This window comes from Cherax quadricarinatus, chromosome 4, assembly GCF_038502225.1.
Source record: "Cherax quadricarinatus isolate ZL_2023a chromosome 4, ASM3850222v1, whole genome shotgun sequence".
Classification (NCBI taxonomy): Eukaryota; Metazoa; Arthropoda; class Malacostraca; order Decapoda; family Parastacidae; genus Cherax; species Cherax quadricarinatus.
This window is the reverse complement of record NC_091295.1, coordinates 57,962,783-57,980,698: the sequence shown is the minus strand read 5'-3', so window position 1 is coordinate 57,980,698 and position 17,916 is coordinate 57,962,783. Positions and strand designations below refer to the sequence as shown.

Genomic DNA, 17,916 nt, shown 5'->3' with positions numbered 1-17,916 from the left:
CACACACACACACATGGTAATGCATTATTTACAGCTAGCAAAGTCAGTGTATTTCTCCAGAATGGTCTGTAATATACCACTGTGGATAAAATACTTTGCCATTTCTTGAACATTTCTGAGTGAGTTGTTTCTAAATTCATTAATTTGATCACACTCCAGTACATAATGACGCAAGGTGTGACAATAGTCCATCTGGCAAAGTTTACATTTCGTTTGGTCTACATCTGGTGGTGGTGATTTAACCTGCCATAGATACTTGTAACCCAGCCGGAGCCGGGCGGTAGTGACATCCAAGAGTCTGGTTATCTTGTTGGATGCACCATAGACATGTGGCTCCTCCTGTATGAAGGAATGATGATAGATGGACTGACTTGTGTCAATCTCCCTTAGTCTTAAGTCAATAAAGTTCATTTGAAGTTCTTTTCGTATTATTGTTCTCAAACTGCTAACTGACAACCCAAGATTGTAATCTACTCCCTCTTTGAAAGCATACAGCTTAGCCAGTTTATCAGTTCTATCATGCATCTGAAGACCAATGTGAGATGGAATCCACAGCATGTGCACTCTGACTCCACTGTCCACAATCTTACCATACCTATGTCTGGCTTCTGACACAAGCATGCCACAATTTATACTTAATGAGTTGATGAAATGCTCTTGTTGTCTACAGTGATACAGTTCATGCAGGTTATAAAACTTAATGTAATTGCATGTTTTTACAATCCATTTAGATCTCTGTGTATTTACTTCTAGACATTTAGTAAGATTCATTGTGACAGTGTCTGGTTCATTTCTTAACATTCTAATACCGAGTACACTGTTAATCTCAATAATCCTATCACTGATACTATAAATACCAAGCTCCTTCCTCATATTAAAAACCTTTGTAGATTTGGGACAGCCAAGAATTCTGAGAGCTTCATTTTGCATAAACTGCAAGGGTCGGAGAGAACTTTTTCTAGCTACCATCAACGTGGGAACAGCATAATCAATTAAGGACCTAACATAGGCTATGTACATCATTTTCACGATTCTCACATTAGCACCATAGTTGGGGTTGTAGCCAGCAACAGCTTTGAGAGCATTTAGCCTATCTTTGCATCTCTTATTTAGTTGTGGTATAGTGAATTTGTTAAAGGGTACATCTACACCAAGATATCTGAAAGTTTTAACGTAGCTAATGCTTTCACCCTGCAAATAGATGGGTGGGGGATGTCGTTTGCTTGTTAATGTCTTTGTTTTAGAGGAAGATATTATGAGGCCTAGTCGATTACAAATTGCTTGAACTTCATTAAGAATGGTACTCATCTTCTTATGCCCTGTTGTCAGGTTCATGATGTCATCAGCATAGCTTATAGCTATATGTTTAGGTGAAGCAGGTAGAGCATTTAGGAAAGCATTAATCAGAACATTAAATAGTATATGGCTCGGAACTCCTCCCTGCGGTGTACCTAGGGACATTTCTTTAGACTTGCTTCTAAAGTCTTGATAGAGGACAGAGGATACTCTATTTGACAGGTATCCTATTATCCAGCAGAGTAAGCTGCCACCAATATTATTTTGGCTAGTTCATGTAGTATAACGGTTCTGTTTGCGATATCAAATGCAGATTTTAGATCAAGAAATGTGGTAAAACTAGTAGAGATGTGTGCTGTGAGAAAGGTGGGAATACAATTCTGTACACTTTTACCTTTCATGAACCCATAGTGGTAGGGGGAAAGTTGGTGTCTGATTCTGAAGTACAGTCTTTTAAGTATCATTCCTTCAAAAAGTTTACAGACAACTAGTTAAGGAAATCGGTCTAAATGTATCAGGCTGTTGGGGCTTAGGGACAGGCACAATGAGACTATTGGTCCAGGAAGTAGGAAGAACCCCCTCAATGTAACTGGTATTATACAGTGCCAACAAAGGATCATCAGGCACGTGCCTTAGAGTTCTGAGAATATCATAGGTTATATCATCCTCTCCAGGAGCGGTTGATCGACCTTTAGTTAATGCATTATCTAATTCATACTCGGTGAAGAGGCAATCATTCTCATCAATATTTTGGCTCATAAAATTAATCAGTTTCAACATTTCTTCAGAAGCGCACTCAAAGTTTTTTCTAATATGAGATGGAAGGTTTTCATGCCTGGATGTTTTGGACCAGTCATTTATGAGGTCATTTGCTTTTTCAAGACGAAAAGGATGAGCAACATTGCCAGTCTTTTTCCTGGTTATTTTATTTATACCTTTCCAAGCCAAACTTAATTAAAGGGGTAGACCTATTTAACCCACCAACAAATTGTTCCCATTCCTAAAGTTCTTACTTTCTATTCCTTGCATTTGTTAATGCAGCTTGGAACATTCTGAGCAGGTCTGGGGTTCTACATTCACGGTATGTTTTACCAATCCCCCTAGCTGCTGCATGTGTTAAATTGCGTAGCTCTGGATCATTATAGTATTTACATTGATTTTTATTGTCATTTATAGTGGAAGGTTTATGCTTTCTTTTCCTGCCAACTTGATCTGTGAGGACAGTCTCAATAGTGGCAACCAGATCATCATGAATTTTTGTGTGCCAATGGGATCGTAATTCTTATAGCATTGATCCAAGTGGTTAATAAAGTTATCTCTGTGGTCTGGGTTGAGAATAAGTATAAGCAGTGCTGAATGAGTCATATTACTTGGAATTTACCTGGAGAGAGTTTCGGGGGTCAACGCCCCTGCGGCTAGGTCTGAGACCAGGCCTCACGGTAGATCAGGGTCTGATCAACTAGGCTGTTACTACTGGTCGCACACAGTCTGACGTACGAACCACAGCCCGGTTGGTCAGGTACTGACTTTAGGTGTCTGTCCAGTGCCTTCTTAAAGACAGCCAGGGGTCTATTGATAAATGCCCCTTATGGAGGCTGGGAGGCAGTTGAACAGTCTTGGACCCCGGACACTTATTGTGTTGTTTCTCAGTGTACTCGTGGTGCCCCTGCTTTTCATAGGGGGAATGTTGCATCTCCTGCCGAGTCTTTTGCTTTCATATGGAGTGATTTTCGTGTGCAGGTTTGGTACCAATCCCTCCAGGACCTTCCAAGTGTATATTATCATGTATCTCTCTCGCCTGCATTCCAGGGAATATAGACCAAGGACCTTCAACCATTCCCAGTAATTTAGGTGCCTTATCGTGCTTATATGTGCCGTAAAAGTTCTTTGTACACTCTCCAGGTCTGCAATGTCGCCAGCCTTGAAGGGGGCCGTTAGTGTACAGCAGTATTCCAGCCTAGAGAGCACAAGCGATTTGAAGAGAATCATGGGCTTGGCATCCCTAGTTTTGAAGGTTCTCATTATCCATCCTACAATTTCCCTAGCAGATGAGGTAGATAAATTGTTGTGGTTTTGAAGGTGAGGTCCTCTGACATTATCACTCCCAGGTCCTTCACATTACTTTTCCGCTCCATTGTATGGTTAGAATTTGTTGTATACCCTGATACATTTTTAATTTCTTCAAGTTTCCCATATCTGAGTAGTTGAAATTTCTCCTCGTTGAACTTCATATTGTTTTGAGTGGCGCATTCGAAGAATTGGTTGATGTCCGCTTGGAGTCTCGCGGTGTCTTCGATGGAGGTCACTGTCATGGTGATCCGGGTGTCATCCACAAAGGAAGACATGAAGCTATGACTAACATCTCTGTCTATGTCAGAAATGAGGATGAGGAATAGAATGGGAGCGAGTACTGTGCCTTGTGGAACAGAGCTTTTTACTATGGCTGTCTGGGACTTTACTCTGTTGACTATTACTCTTTGTGTTCTATTTGTCAGGAAGTTATAGATCCATCTACCAACTTTTCCTGTGTATACTACGTCTGTATTTTGTTTATCCTCCACAACATCCAGGACCTTGTCATAGTGGTCCAGTAGCTGGGGCAGGCAGGAGCAACCTGCTCTAAACCCGTGTTGCCCTGGGTTGTGTAACTGATGGGTATTTAGGTGGTTGACGATCTTGCTTCTTAGAACCCTCTCAAATATTTTTATGATACAGCTAACAAGATAAACGACTTCTTCTCAAGCATAGGATCTGATCTCCCCAGTAAAATACCACGTACCAACGCCCGTGCTGGGGACTACCTAGATGGGAATTTTCCAAACTCCTATCTTGTACCAACTGAGCCCACGGATGTCACCGCGATTATAAAGTCACTCAAAAATAACTCGGGGAATCTGTCTCACGTCCCACCATTATTGTACAAGCAAGCGGGCCATGTCCTTTTGCATGCTATTACATTACTTTTTAACAAGTCACTAGAAACTAGCACTTTCCCGACACTACTTAAGACAGCAAGGGTTACACCAATACACAAAGGTGGTGACCCTACAGATGTAAACAACTATAGGCCAATATCAAACTTACCATTGCTATCCAAAATCTTCGAGAAACTCGTGCACAGGAGACTATATTCATTTATAACGTCACAAAACATACTCAACCCCTGCCAATTTGGATTCAGGAAAAATAAAAGCACTAATGATGCAATTGTAAAAATGCTAGATCTGCTTTACACAGCATTGGAGAATAAGGAATATCCGCTAGCAATTTTTATTGACCTAAGAAAAGCGTTTGACACAGTAGACCATGGCATCTTACTCCACAAACTTGACCATTATGGTATAAGAGGCCATGCGCTTGCATATTTCAAATCCTACCTTACTAATAGGTATCAGTATGTCACCATTCAAGACACAGCCTCATCAACACGGCCACTTGATACTGGAGTTCCGCAGGGAAGTGTCCTTGGTCCCCTGCTCTTCCTCATTTATATTAATGATCTTCCAAACGTATCCCAACACCTGAAACCAATTCTCTTTGCTGACGACACGACTTATGTCATCTCCCACCCTAATCTTGCCACCCTCAACACCATTGTCAACGAGGAGCTGCTCAAAATTCTGACTTGGATGACAGTCAATAAACTTACACTTAACACTGACAAAACCTACTACATTATATTTGGTAGCAGAGCAGGTGTTGTGCAACTTAACATTAAGATCAACAACACTCTAATTGCCAGACATAATGAGGGCAAATTCCCAGGTCTATACCCCGACAACAACCTAAATTTCAGCACCCATATCCAACACATAACAAAAAAAGTATCCAAAACGGTGGGGATCCTCTCCAAGATATGATATTACGTGCCACAAACTGCCCTTCTCACACTATATTATTCACTCATTTATCCATACCTCACCTATGCTATTTGTGCTTGGGGATCAACTGCAGCAACACATCTAAAGCCAATAATAACCCAACAAAAAGCTGCAGTAAGAATAATCACTAAATCCCATCCCTGGCAACACCCCCCCCCCCCCACACTTCATAGATCTGAACTTACTCCCTGTTCAGAACATCCACACTTACTACTGTGCAATCTACATCTACAGGACCTTAAATTCCAATATTAACCTTGACCTAAAATGCTTTCTTGATAGTTGTGACAGGACCCACAGGCATAACACCAGACACAAACATCTCTATGACATTCTCCGTGTCCGACTAAACCTTTACAAAAATTCAATGTGTGTCAAAGGGCCTAAAATCTGGAACACCCTACCTGAAAACTCTAGAGCTGCAGACACATTCATCATTTTCAAAACTACCGTTAGAAAACATCTTATCTCCCTGATACACCCCGTCAACTAACTACATGTAAATCACCTGGTGGTTCACACTTTCACTCACCCATTGACTATAAACACAGAAATACGAATCTTAATCTTAATATAATGAATCCTAACTAGTCATAAGCTTGCCTAAGATACTCCAATATAGACACTATGTATTGTGCCAGAACAAAAGCATTCACATTGCTAAACTCACAAACTATAATGCAGTCACTCAGCCTTAATACCATAATCTGTAGTAATTTAAAGTCTAGAATTAATCTGAGTCTGCCCAAAATGCCTAGCCATGCTAGGTGTCCTAGTGCCCCCCTCTGTAATTAGTATTTTAAAACATGTAAACCACACAATATCCAAAATCTGTAAACCCCGCATTGTAATCCTTATAGAGAATAAACTTGATTGATTGATATGGGATGCTAGTGCTGTCGGTCTGTAGTTCTTTGCAATTGCTTTACTGCCATTTTTGTGGAATGGGGCTACGTCTGTTGTTTTTAGTGTGTGTGGGATGACCCCTGTGTCCATGCTCCCTCTCCATAAAATGCTGAAGGCACGCGATAGGGGCTTCTTGCAGTTCTTGATGAACACGGAGTTCCACGAGTCTGGGCCTGGGGCAGAGTGCATGGGCATGTCATTAATTGCCTCTTCAAAGTCTTGTGGAGTTAGGATAATATCCGAGATTTTTGGGATGTCCAAATTTTTGGCTTCGTTCATAAAGAATTCATTTGGGTTGTCGACCCTTAGTCTGGGCAGCGGCTCGCTGAACACTGAGTCATATTGGAACTTTAGTATCTCACTCATTTCTTGGCTGTCGTCTGTGTATGTCCCATCCCGCCTTAGATTTCACATAAGAGAAGAAGTATTTTTTTTTCTTTTCAATTTCCTTTATGGCTTTTAGTTCTTCCTGTGATTCTTGTCTCTTGTAAGATTCCTTCAGCCGAAGTTCGATATTTGCAATTTGACCGACTAGTGCCTCCCTTCGCATTTCCGAGATATTGGTCCCACTCAGCAGCTTTGTGACTCTTCGCCTTCTTTTTTCAAGGCAAATGTTCGGATCCGTGTTGTTTAGGATATCTTTCCAGCTTGTTTCATTTAGGACATGGTTTACTTGATCCCATTGTATGTTTTTGTTACTGAAATTGAATTTCGTGAAGAGACCTTCATGACTGCTCACATTTTGCTGGTCGGAAGCCCTGTGCATACATGTCTGTACCTCTATTGTGTTGTGATCTGAGTGTATTGTCTTTGATACAGTTATATTGCGTATCAGATCGTCAGTGTTAGTGAAGATGAGGTCCAGCGTATTTTCTAGTCTTGTAGGCTCTACCATTTGCTGGTTTAAGGTGAATTTGGTGCATAGATTAAATAGTTCATGTGTGTGTGTGAATTTTCATCTGAGCTGCCTCCTGCGGTTATCTCTGCTAAAACATTGTTTGTATATGGGTTTATCGCCTGTTTTAATAGTTTAATATATCTATTATGCACACCATACCTATGGAGTGGGCGCTAGTCTAAAGATGACAGAGGCAGACAGTGGGTCCAGAGACTGCTGCAAAGTTCTGATAGCTAAACAAGTTACAGAGGTAATTAACTATTTACAGTTTTTGTTATGTAGACGTCTCAGTGTGATTTTTTTTTAATACGCTATGAGCTGCTGGCCATTGTGGGATTGCAACAAACAGAACAAGTCTCTATATAGTGATAAGTACTAGTGATATTGTCACTATATTACTCCTGTACCTTCAACCACCGTAATGCAGTATATATTTAAGGTGCTGCTGTGCCTTCAGGTACAAATAATATACCTAAGGTGCAAATAATATTTTTCGCTTACACTTCTGAGCTTACAATCAATGTGCTGGAAAATTGTCTAGTGAATCCGCTTAACTGTATGTTAGAGGTCAACCTTTCAGGCGAGAGCACAAGGCTCCGCACGAGAGCACAAGGCTCCGCACGAGAGCACCAGGCTCCGCGCGAGAGCACAAGGCTCCGCGCAAGAGCACAAGGCTCCGCACGAGAGCACAAGGCTCCGCACGAGAGCACAAGGCTCCGCACGAGAGCACAAGGCTCCGCACGAGAGCACAAGGCTCCGCAAGAGAGCACAAGGCTCCGCACGAGAGCACAAGGCTCCGCACGAGAGCACAAGGCTCCGCACGAGAGCACAAGGCTCCGCACGAGAGCACAAGGCTCCGCGCGAGAGCACAAGGCTCCGCGCGAGAGCACAAGGCTCCGCGCAATAGCTTAGTTCTTTGTTAACAAAATAAAATAGACCATATACATATATAATTATTTAATTATTTGCCATGTATAATTATTTGCCTTTTTTTTAAATGTCATGAGCCATACAGACCCCCCCCCCCGAAAATATTTTACTGTACCACTGGGGGTATTTTGGTTTGCAGGAAGTTTGATATTTCTTAGATATTAGAGGAGTGCAGTAGAAGTCCCAGGATGAACCTCCTAGTAAGTTGAGACGTATTTCAAGAAGCACATATCCCAGAAACACTTCTATTTCTACCTGTTCTCCTAGCACCAACCTATGTATGTAATTTATATGCATAAAGCAGTTTCTTTGCGGTTGTGCAAGAATGGTATACAATACCGACAAGATGAAATTGAGACACATATGCAACATCTGGGTATATTTATTGTAGACGTTTCGCCATCCAGTGGCTTTATCAATACAGATTCTAGGACATAATTAGAAGACAGTAGACCTATATACAAAAGATGAGGTAATCAGTCCCTCAGCCTTTGAGTTGGTGTTCGCAGCATCGTGGTGGAGGAGAATCTGGAGCAAAGGCGAACGAACGAACGAACAAGTTCAGGTAAGATCCCAAACGGGATGAGCGGGGAAGACGGAACAGATGAAGAATATGTAAAGTAAAAGGACACAAGTGCAACTAATGTGACATTCTATTGTGGCAACGTTTCGCTCTCCAGGAGCTTTATCAAGCCTTTACCGGCTCTTATGCCGTATTCTATTCAACATAAACACATATGCAGTTTAATGTGATCCTTTATTGACAACGTTTCGCCCACACGGTGGGCTTTTTTTCATGTTATAAACAGATCTGTTTGTGACTTGAAAAAGCCCAATGTGTGGGCGAAACGTTGTCAATAAAGGATCACATTAAACTGCATATGTGTTTATGTTTCCCGACTATGCCCTCGTCTGCTACACGTTCCTATCCACTGACGCCTATATAACCGCCAGTCTTCTTGCCGTTGCTCCAGATTCTCCTCCACCACGATGCTGTGAACACTAACTCCAAGGCTGAGGGACTGATTACCTCATCTTCTGTATATAGTTCTACTGTCTTCTAATTATGTCCTAGAATCTGTATTGATAAAGCCACTGGAGGGCGAAACGTCTACAATAAAGATATCCAGATGTTGCACATGTGTCTTAACTTTTATATTGTCGCTATTTTATACCTTTCTTGCACAAGTAGGTTGTTGCTATGTAGGATAACGACGAAGAAGTTTCCTGACAAGGGGTTCAGCTATGTTACAAAACCCGTTGTTCTGGTTGAAACTGTTGAATATACAGATGAGTGATTCCAAGATCCTGTGACACTGTCTTCTACCCTGGCGATGAGTCTTGCGTCTCTGTATATTCAACAATTTCAAACGGAGTAATAGCTTTTACAACATAGCTGAACACCTTGTCAGGAGACGTCTTCATCGTTACCCTACATTAGCAACAAGCCTTCTTGCCCATTCCGGGTAGATCCATATAAACTCTATCCTCTTCTAAGTAGTAACAGCCTCGTTTATCAGGACCTGATCCACCGCAAGGCCCGGTCACAGACCGGGCCGCAGGGGCGTTGATCCCCGAAACCCTCACCAGGTATTCCCCCACCTGACAATAAACATCACTAGGCTCTCTTTTTCAGTGGCGTCATAAGGGGGGCCGCCCCCGGGTGACACTAATGGCCAAAACAGTGCTGCAGCAACATAAGAAACAAATCCTGTTATATGAATACAGAGTACAAATAGGTCTATATAAGGAAAATCATTGGTTTTGATGATGTGATAGATGATTTTGCAGAATTGAAGGCAAGGAAATGTAAGATCTGATTCATTGAGATGTTACCTGTACTTAAGGTCAAATCGGAACTAGTGTTCCTCTGATACTGCAATGATATTGCAATGATAAATTAGACACATGTGCAACTCTTGGGTATCTTTATTGAGGAAACGTTTCACCACACAGTGGTTTCATCAGTCCATACAAAGGAGAACTTGAAGAACAGGAGGAGAATGAGGTAATCAGTCCCTCAACCTTGAGTCGATGTGTTCAGGTAATCAGTCCCTCAAGGTTGAGGGACTGATTACCTCATTCTCCTCCTGTTCTTCAAGATTCTCCTTTGTATGGACTGATGAAGCCACTGTGTGGCGAAACGTTTCCTCAATAAAGATACCCAAGAGTTGCACATGTGTCTAATTTATCAACATGTCGGTTCTCTGAACCATTCATCTGCAAATGATATTGCAATATTGAATATTTCGATGAATAAATGTAGGATCTGTTGGCTGTACTCAAAGTGGTATTTGAGTTTATGTTTCCTCAATATTACTACGATTATTTATTTTATCATTAATAAAGTTGAGAAGTATTCTCCTGTTCGCTTTATGGCCCTTAAATGTTCTCATTGTTAAACATTAGTCACTGGTCATGTAGCAGTGATGTAACTGGAGTTTACTACCCCCATCCCCCAGACCTTGGATTTCATGGGGGTGACACCAAAGATGTCGCCCCGGTGACACCAACCCTACCGATGCTCTTTATATATAATCATGTATTCTTTGCTCGGGTAGATCGGTTTGTGACTTGATAAAGTCCACTGTGTGAGCGAAACATAGTTAATAAAGGATCGCATTATACAGCATTTGTCTATTCTTCCATCGTGTCGGTATTTTATATTTATCTCCACCGTGTACCAATGTTACTGTCACCTTCAGTGACTCGCAACAGTTTATTTGAAGCATGTAGATGAATGGTTCAGAGAACCGACATGTTGATAAATTAGACACATGTGCAACATGACTCAAGAAATCGTAATGACACGATTGCAAATAAACCATACCCCCGGCCGGGATTGAACCCACGGTCATAGAGTCTCAAAACTCCAGCCCGTCGCGTTAGCCACTAGACCAGCTAGCCACAATAAGATTCATCCAACTAGGTATATTTCTAGGTATAAATATACCTAGTTGGATGAATCTTATTGTGGCTAGCTGGTCTAGTGGCTAACGCGACGGGCTGGAGTTTTGAGACTCTATGACCGCGGGTTCAATCCCGGCCGGGGGTATGGTTTATTTGTGCAACCTTGAGTCGATGTGGTCAGTCCATCAAGATTAATGGACTGACCACATCGACTCAAGGTAGAGGGACTGATTACCTCATTCTCCTCCTGTTCTTCAAGATTCTCCTTTGTATGGACTGATGAAGCCACTGTGGCGAAACGTTTCCTCAATAAAGATACCCAAGAGTTGCACATGTGTCTAATTTATCATCATTTGAAGCATAATACTACACATTATCACTATTAATATTAATATATACTGATTTAATATTTATACAGTATTTTTGAAGCGTTGATGCATTAATTATGTACAAATGTATATATATGACCAGGTGTTTACAGTGAAACATATAAGTGAACAGTATTTAGATAAGGCTAAAGAGGTCTTTGTGGCATTTATGGATTTGGAAAAGGCGTATGACAGGGTGGATAGGGGGGCAATGTGGCAGATGTTGCAAGTGTATGGTGTAGGAGGTAGGTTACTGAAAGCAGTGAAGAGTTTTTACGAGGATAGTGAGGCTCAAGTTAGAGTATGTAGGAAAGAGGGAAATTTTTTCCCAGTAAAAGTAGGCCTTAGACAAGGATGTGTGATGTCACCGTGGTTGTTTAATATATTTATAGATGGGGTTGTAAGAGAAGTAAATGCGAGGGTCTTGGCAAGAGGCGTGGAGTTAAAAGATAAAGAATCACACACAAAGTGGGAGTTGTCACAGCTGCTCTTTGCTGATGACACTGTGCTCTTGGGAGATTCTGAAGAGAAGTTGCAGAGATTGGTGGATGAATTTGGTAGGGTGTGCAAAAGAAGAAAATTAAAAGTGAATACAGGAAAGAGTAAGGTTATGAGGATAACAAAAAGATTAGGTGATGAAAGATTGGATATCAGATTGGAGGGAGAGAGTATGGAGGAGGTGAACGTATTCAGATATTTGGGAGTGGACGTGTCAGCGGATGGGTCTATGAAAGATGAGGTGAATCATAGAATTGATGAGGGAAAAAGAGTGAGTGGTGCACTTAGGAGTCTGTGGAGACAAAGAACTTTGTCCTTGGAGGCAAAGAGGGGAATGTATGAGAGTATAGTTTTACCAACGCTCTTATATGGGTGTGAAGCGTGGGTGATGAATGTTACAGCGAGGAGAAGGCTGGAGGCAGTGGAGATGTCATGTCTGAGGGCAATGTGTGGTGTGAATATAATGCAGAGAATTCGTAGTTTGGAAGTTAGGAGGAGGTGCGGGATTACCAAAACTGTTGTCCAGAGGGCTGAGGAAGGGTTGTTGAGGTGGTTCGGACATGTAGAGAGAATGGAGCGAAACAGAATGACTTCAAGAGTGTATCAGTCTGTAGTGGAAGGAAGGCGGGGTAGGGGTCGGCCTAGGAAAGGTTGGAGGGAGGGGGTAAAGGAGGTTTTGTGTGCGAGGGGCTTGGACTTCCAGCAGGCATGCGTGAACGTGTTTGATAGGAGTGAATGGAGAAAAATGGTTTTTAATACTTGACGTGCTGTTGGAGTGTGAGCAAAGTAACATTTATGAAGGGATTCAGGGAAACCGGCAGGCCGGACTTGAGTCCTAGAGATGGGAAGTACAGTGCCTGCACTCTGAAGGAGGGGTGTTAATGTTGCAGTTTAAAAACTGTAGTGTAAAGCACCCTTCTGGCAAGACAGTGATGGAGTGAATGATGGTGAAAGTTTTTCTTTTTCGGGCCACCCTGCCTTGGTGGGAATCGGCCAGTGTGATAAATAAAAAAAAAAATTCTTACATGCTGTTTTCGGCACATTTCCAAATTTACATGATCAAGGTTAGAGTATATTAGCGTGGATAGTCTATTAACAAAAATAATATGTGGTATGTTTCATTCCGGTGTCGCAAATCCGACTAAACCACAGAAACATATTGACTTCGATTAGCCCAATGACCCACCCAGTTTGGTCACCTCCACTCAAGGATGGAGCACGGCACCAGACCCAGCAGCAAAAGCTAGTCGGGTCCAACTCACACCCACCCACACCCACTCATGTATTTATCTAACCTATTTTTAAAACTGCACAACGTTTTAACCTCAATAACTGTACTCGGGAGTTTGTTCCACTCATCCACGACTCTATTACCATTCCATTGCTTTCCTATATCCTTCCTGAATCTGAATTTTTCCAACTTGAAACCATTGCTGCGAGTCCTGTCTTGGCTGGAAATTTTCAGCACGCTATTTACATCCCCTTTATTTATTCCTGTTTTCCATTTATACACCTCGATCATATCTCCCCTAATTCTACGCCTTTCGAGAGAGTGCAGATTCAGGGCCCTCAGTCTATCCTCATAGGGAAGATTTCTAATACATGGGATCATCACTGTCATCCTCCTCTGTACGTTTTCCAGAACATTTATATCCATTCTGTAATACGGTGACCAGAACTGAGCAGCATAGTCTAAATGAGGCCTAACCAAAGATATATAGAGTTGAAAAACAACCTGGGGACTTCTATTGTTTTTACTTCTAGATATGAAGCCAAGAATTCTGTTAGCTTTATTGCGAACACTAATGCACTGTTCTCTTGGTTTTAGATTACTGCTAACCAGAACTCCTAAATCCTTTTCGCAATCAGTAGTATTAAGATCTACATTATTTAATTTATATGTGTCATGGTTATTTACCTGTCCAACATTCAGAACTTTGCATTTGTCAATATTAAACCCCATCTGCCACTTCTCCGACCATTGCATCAGTCTATTCAAATCATCCTGGAGTGCTCTAGTGTCCTCATTAGAATGAATTGGGTGGCCTATTTTGGTGTCATCAGCAAATTTGCTTATGTCGCTATTTATTCCCTCATCTATGTCGTTTATGTAAATTGTGAACAACAACTTTATACAGCATTATGAAGCTGAGACACATGTGCAACATCTGGGTATCTTTATTGTAGACGTTTCGCCATCCAGTTGCTTTATCAATACAAATTCCAAGACCTAACTTGAAGACAGGAGAACTATGTACAGAAGATGAGGTAATCAGTCCCTCAACCTAGCAGTAGGTGCGAAGAGCACCATAGTCGTGGAGATTCTGAAGCAGAAGCAAAGCGCCTGACGCTTATATAGTATCGTCAGGTGGAAATGGGACGGGTAGCAGACGAGGGCATTGTCACTGGTAGGCGGGATTCCCCAGTGGAATGGATGGCGAAACGTCTACAATAAAGATACCCAGATGTTGCACATGTGTCTCAGTTTCAGCTTGTCGGTATTGTATACCATTCTTGTACATACAGCGTTATACAGCAAGTAGCAATATACTTGTACATAGTATGGTATACCAGACTGAGAGTCGAAGATCAAAATGAATTTTTTATGAGAGAGCCACAGAATTTGGTTAACACAAGCCTATCTGATGTTATCCTGACGCCAAATGACTTCGAACAGGCGATAAATGACATGCCCATGCACTCTGCCCCAGGGCCAGACTCATGGAACTCCGTGTTCATCAAGAACTGCAAGAAGCCCCTATCACTAGCTTTTCCCATCCTATGGAGAGGGAGCATGGACACGGGGGTCGTCCCACAGTTACTAAAAACAACAGACATAGCCCCACTCCACAAAGGGGGCAGTAAAGCAATAGCAAAGAACTACAGACCGATAGCACTAACATCCCATATCATAAAAATCTTTGAAAGGGTCCTAAGAAGCAAGATCACCACCCATCTAGAAACCCATCAATTACACAACCCAGGGCAACATGGGTTTAGAACAGGTCGCTCCTGTCTGTCTCAACTATTGGATCACTACGACAAGGTCCTAGATGCACTAGAAGACAAAAAGAATGCAGATGTAATATGTGGACCCCCGGTTAACGATATTTTTTCACTCCATAAGTATGTTCAGGTGCCAGTACTGACCGAATTTATTCCCATAAGGAATATTGTGAAGTAGATTAGTCCATTTCAGACCCCCAAACATACAAGTACAAACGCACTTACATAAATACACTTACATAATTGGTCGCATTCGGAGGTAATCGTTATGCGGGGATCCACTATATACAGACTTTGTAAAAGCCTTCGACAAGTGTGACCATGGCGTAATAGCGCACAAAATGCGTGCTAAAGGAATAACAGGAAAAGTTGGTCGATGGATCTATAATTTCCTCACAAACAGAACACAAAGAGTAGTAGTCAACAGAGTAAAGTCCGAGGCAGCTACGGTGAAAAGCTCTGTTCCACCTATCAAAACTTTGGAGTCCAGTCCCTGGACCAATTATGTACCTCTGTAATCTTTTGACTACCGCCCACAGGATGGGTATGGGGTGCATAATAAACATATTAAACTAAACCACAAGGCACAGTACTCGCTCCCATCTTGTTCCTCATCCTCATATCTGACATAGACAAGGATGTCAGCCACAGCACCGTGTCTTCCTTTGCAGATGACACCCGAATCTGCATGACAGTGTCTTTCATTGCAGACACTGCAAGGCTCCAGGCGGACATCAACCAACTCTTTCAGTGGGCTGCAGAAAACAATATGAAGTTCAACGATGAGAAATTTCAATTACTCAGATATGGTAAACACGAGGAAATTAAATCTTCATCAGAGTACAAAACAAATTCTGGCCACAAAATAGAGCGAAACACCAACGTCAAAGACCTGGGAGTGATCATGTCGGAGGATCTCACCTTCAAGGACCATAACATTGTATCAATCGCAGCTGCTAGAAAAATGACAGGATGGATAATGAGAACCTTCAGAACTAGGGAGGCCAAGCCCATGATGACACTCTTCAGGTCACTTGTTCTATCTAGGCTGGAATATTGCTGCACACTAACAGCACCTTTCAAGGCAGGTGAAATTGCTGACCTAGAAAATGTACAGAGAACCTTCACGGCGCATATAACGGAGATAAAACACCTCAATTACTGGGAGCGCTTGAGTTTCCTGAACCTGTATTCCCTGGAACGCAGGCGGGAGAGATACATGATTATATACACCTGGAAAATCCTAGAGGGACTAGTACCGAACTTGCACACGAAAATCACTCACTGCGAAAGCAAGACTTGGCAGACGATGCAATATCCCCCCAATGAAAAGCAAGGTGTGTCACTAGCACGTTAAGAGACCATACAGTAAGTGTCAGAGGCCCGAGACTGTTCAACTGCCTCCCAGCATACATAAGGGGGATTACCAACAGACCCCTGGCAGTCTTCAAGCTGGCACTGGACAAGCACCTAAAGTCGGTACCTGACCAGCCGGGCTGTGGCTCGTACGTTGGCTTGCGTGCAGCCAGCAGTAACAGCCTGCTTGATCAGGCTCTGATCCACCAGGAGGCCTGGTCACAGACCGGGCCGCTGGGGCGTTGACCCCCGGAACTCTCTCCAGGTAAACTCCAGGTACACAGTACCCACGAGACGAAGAATTAGACACATGGGCAACATCAGGGTATCTTTATTAGGACATAATAGGAAGACAGTACAACTATATACAAAAGATGAGGTAATCAGTCCCTCAGTTTTGGAGTTTGTGAGAACACCGTGACCGTAGTCACGAAGACTCTGACTCTTCTCAACTACGATATTCTTCACCAACTCCAAGGCTGAAGGACTGATTACCTCATCTTTGTATATAGTTCCACTGTTTTCTTATTATGTCCTAGTGAAGATACCCTGATGTTGTACATGTATCCAATCCTTCAACAATACACTTGCTTGGTGCCAGCAGAGTGGCTATTGTGCACCCGCAGCTCATCCTGTGAACAGCACCGCAAAAAAACAGATCATAAATGGTCTGTGAACCTCAATGGCCATAGTTTCATCATTAAGATATTAGGCCATTTAATATAATAAAATATCTTACAGCTAATCATATACTCAATGTAATACCTGGAATATACCTGGAGAGAGCATCGGGGGTCATCGCTCCCGCGGCCTGGTCTGTAACAAGGCATCATGGTGGATCAGGGTCTGATCAACCAGGCAGTTACTGTTGGCCGCACGTAACTCGACGTATGAACCACAGCCCGGCTGGTCAGGTGCTGACTTTAGGTGCCTGTCCAGCACCTTGAAGACAGCCAGGGGTCTGTTGGTAATCCCCCCTCATGTATGCTGGGAGGCAGTTGAACAGCCTTGGGCCCCTCACACTTATTGTGTTGTCTCTTGTGCTAGTGGCACCCCTGCTTTTCATTGGGGGGGGGGGGGTTGCATCATCTGCCGAGTGTTTTGCTTTCATAGGGTGTGATTTTCGTGTGCAAGTTTGGTACTAATCTCTCTAGGATTTTCCAAGTGTATATAATCATTCTCTCTCCCGCCTGCGTTCTAGGGAGTACAGGTTATTACGGAATATTGTATTAAAAAAATTATATATAAAATAACGCTCCATATATAATGTCATTTTACGTGTAGTATACTGAAAGCAGACGTGTATTATTCCTCGAAAGTGAACGGGTTTTATTCCTGTCAGTCAGGCCGTGGCCAGGACAGGAGGAGATGAGAGGTGTTTTTAGTTCAGTACGTGTAGGAACGTGGCTGGGTGAAGTAGTCACGGGTTCGTGTTAGTTTGAGTAGGTAATTTTGGTAAGTTTTTAATGTATACCAAAGATGTTTGTGTCTAAGTGCCCTCATGTTTATCTGTAAAGCCCTAGTAGTAGTGTTCCTGAACCTGTACTCCCCGGAACGCAGGCGGGAGAGATACATGATTATATACACCTGGAAAATCCTAGAGGGACTAGTACCGAACTTGCACACGAAAATCACTCATAACGAAAGCAAAAGACTCGGCAGACGATGCAACATCCCCCCAATGAAAAGCAGGGGTGTCACTAGCACGTCAAGAGACAATACAATAAGTGTCAGGGGCCCGAGACTGTTCAACTGCCTCCCAGCATACATAAGGGGGATTACCAACAGACCCCTGGCAGTCTTCAAGCTGGCACTGGACAAGCACCTAAAGTCGGTTCCTGACCAGCCGGGCTGTGGCTCGTACGTT

The 17,916-nt window shown here is 42.6% G+C and overlaps 1 protein-coding gene across 1 annotated transcript in view; it reads right to left on the bottom strand.

Moving 5' to 3' along the window:
- LOC128684344 (fasciclin-1-like) overlaps positions 1 to 17,916 on the bottom strand; it is a 250,303-nt gene that overhangs the window by 192,985 nt on the left and 39,402 nt on the right. The window lies entirely within an intron of this gene.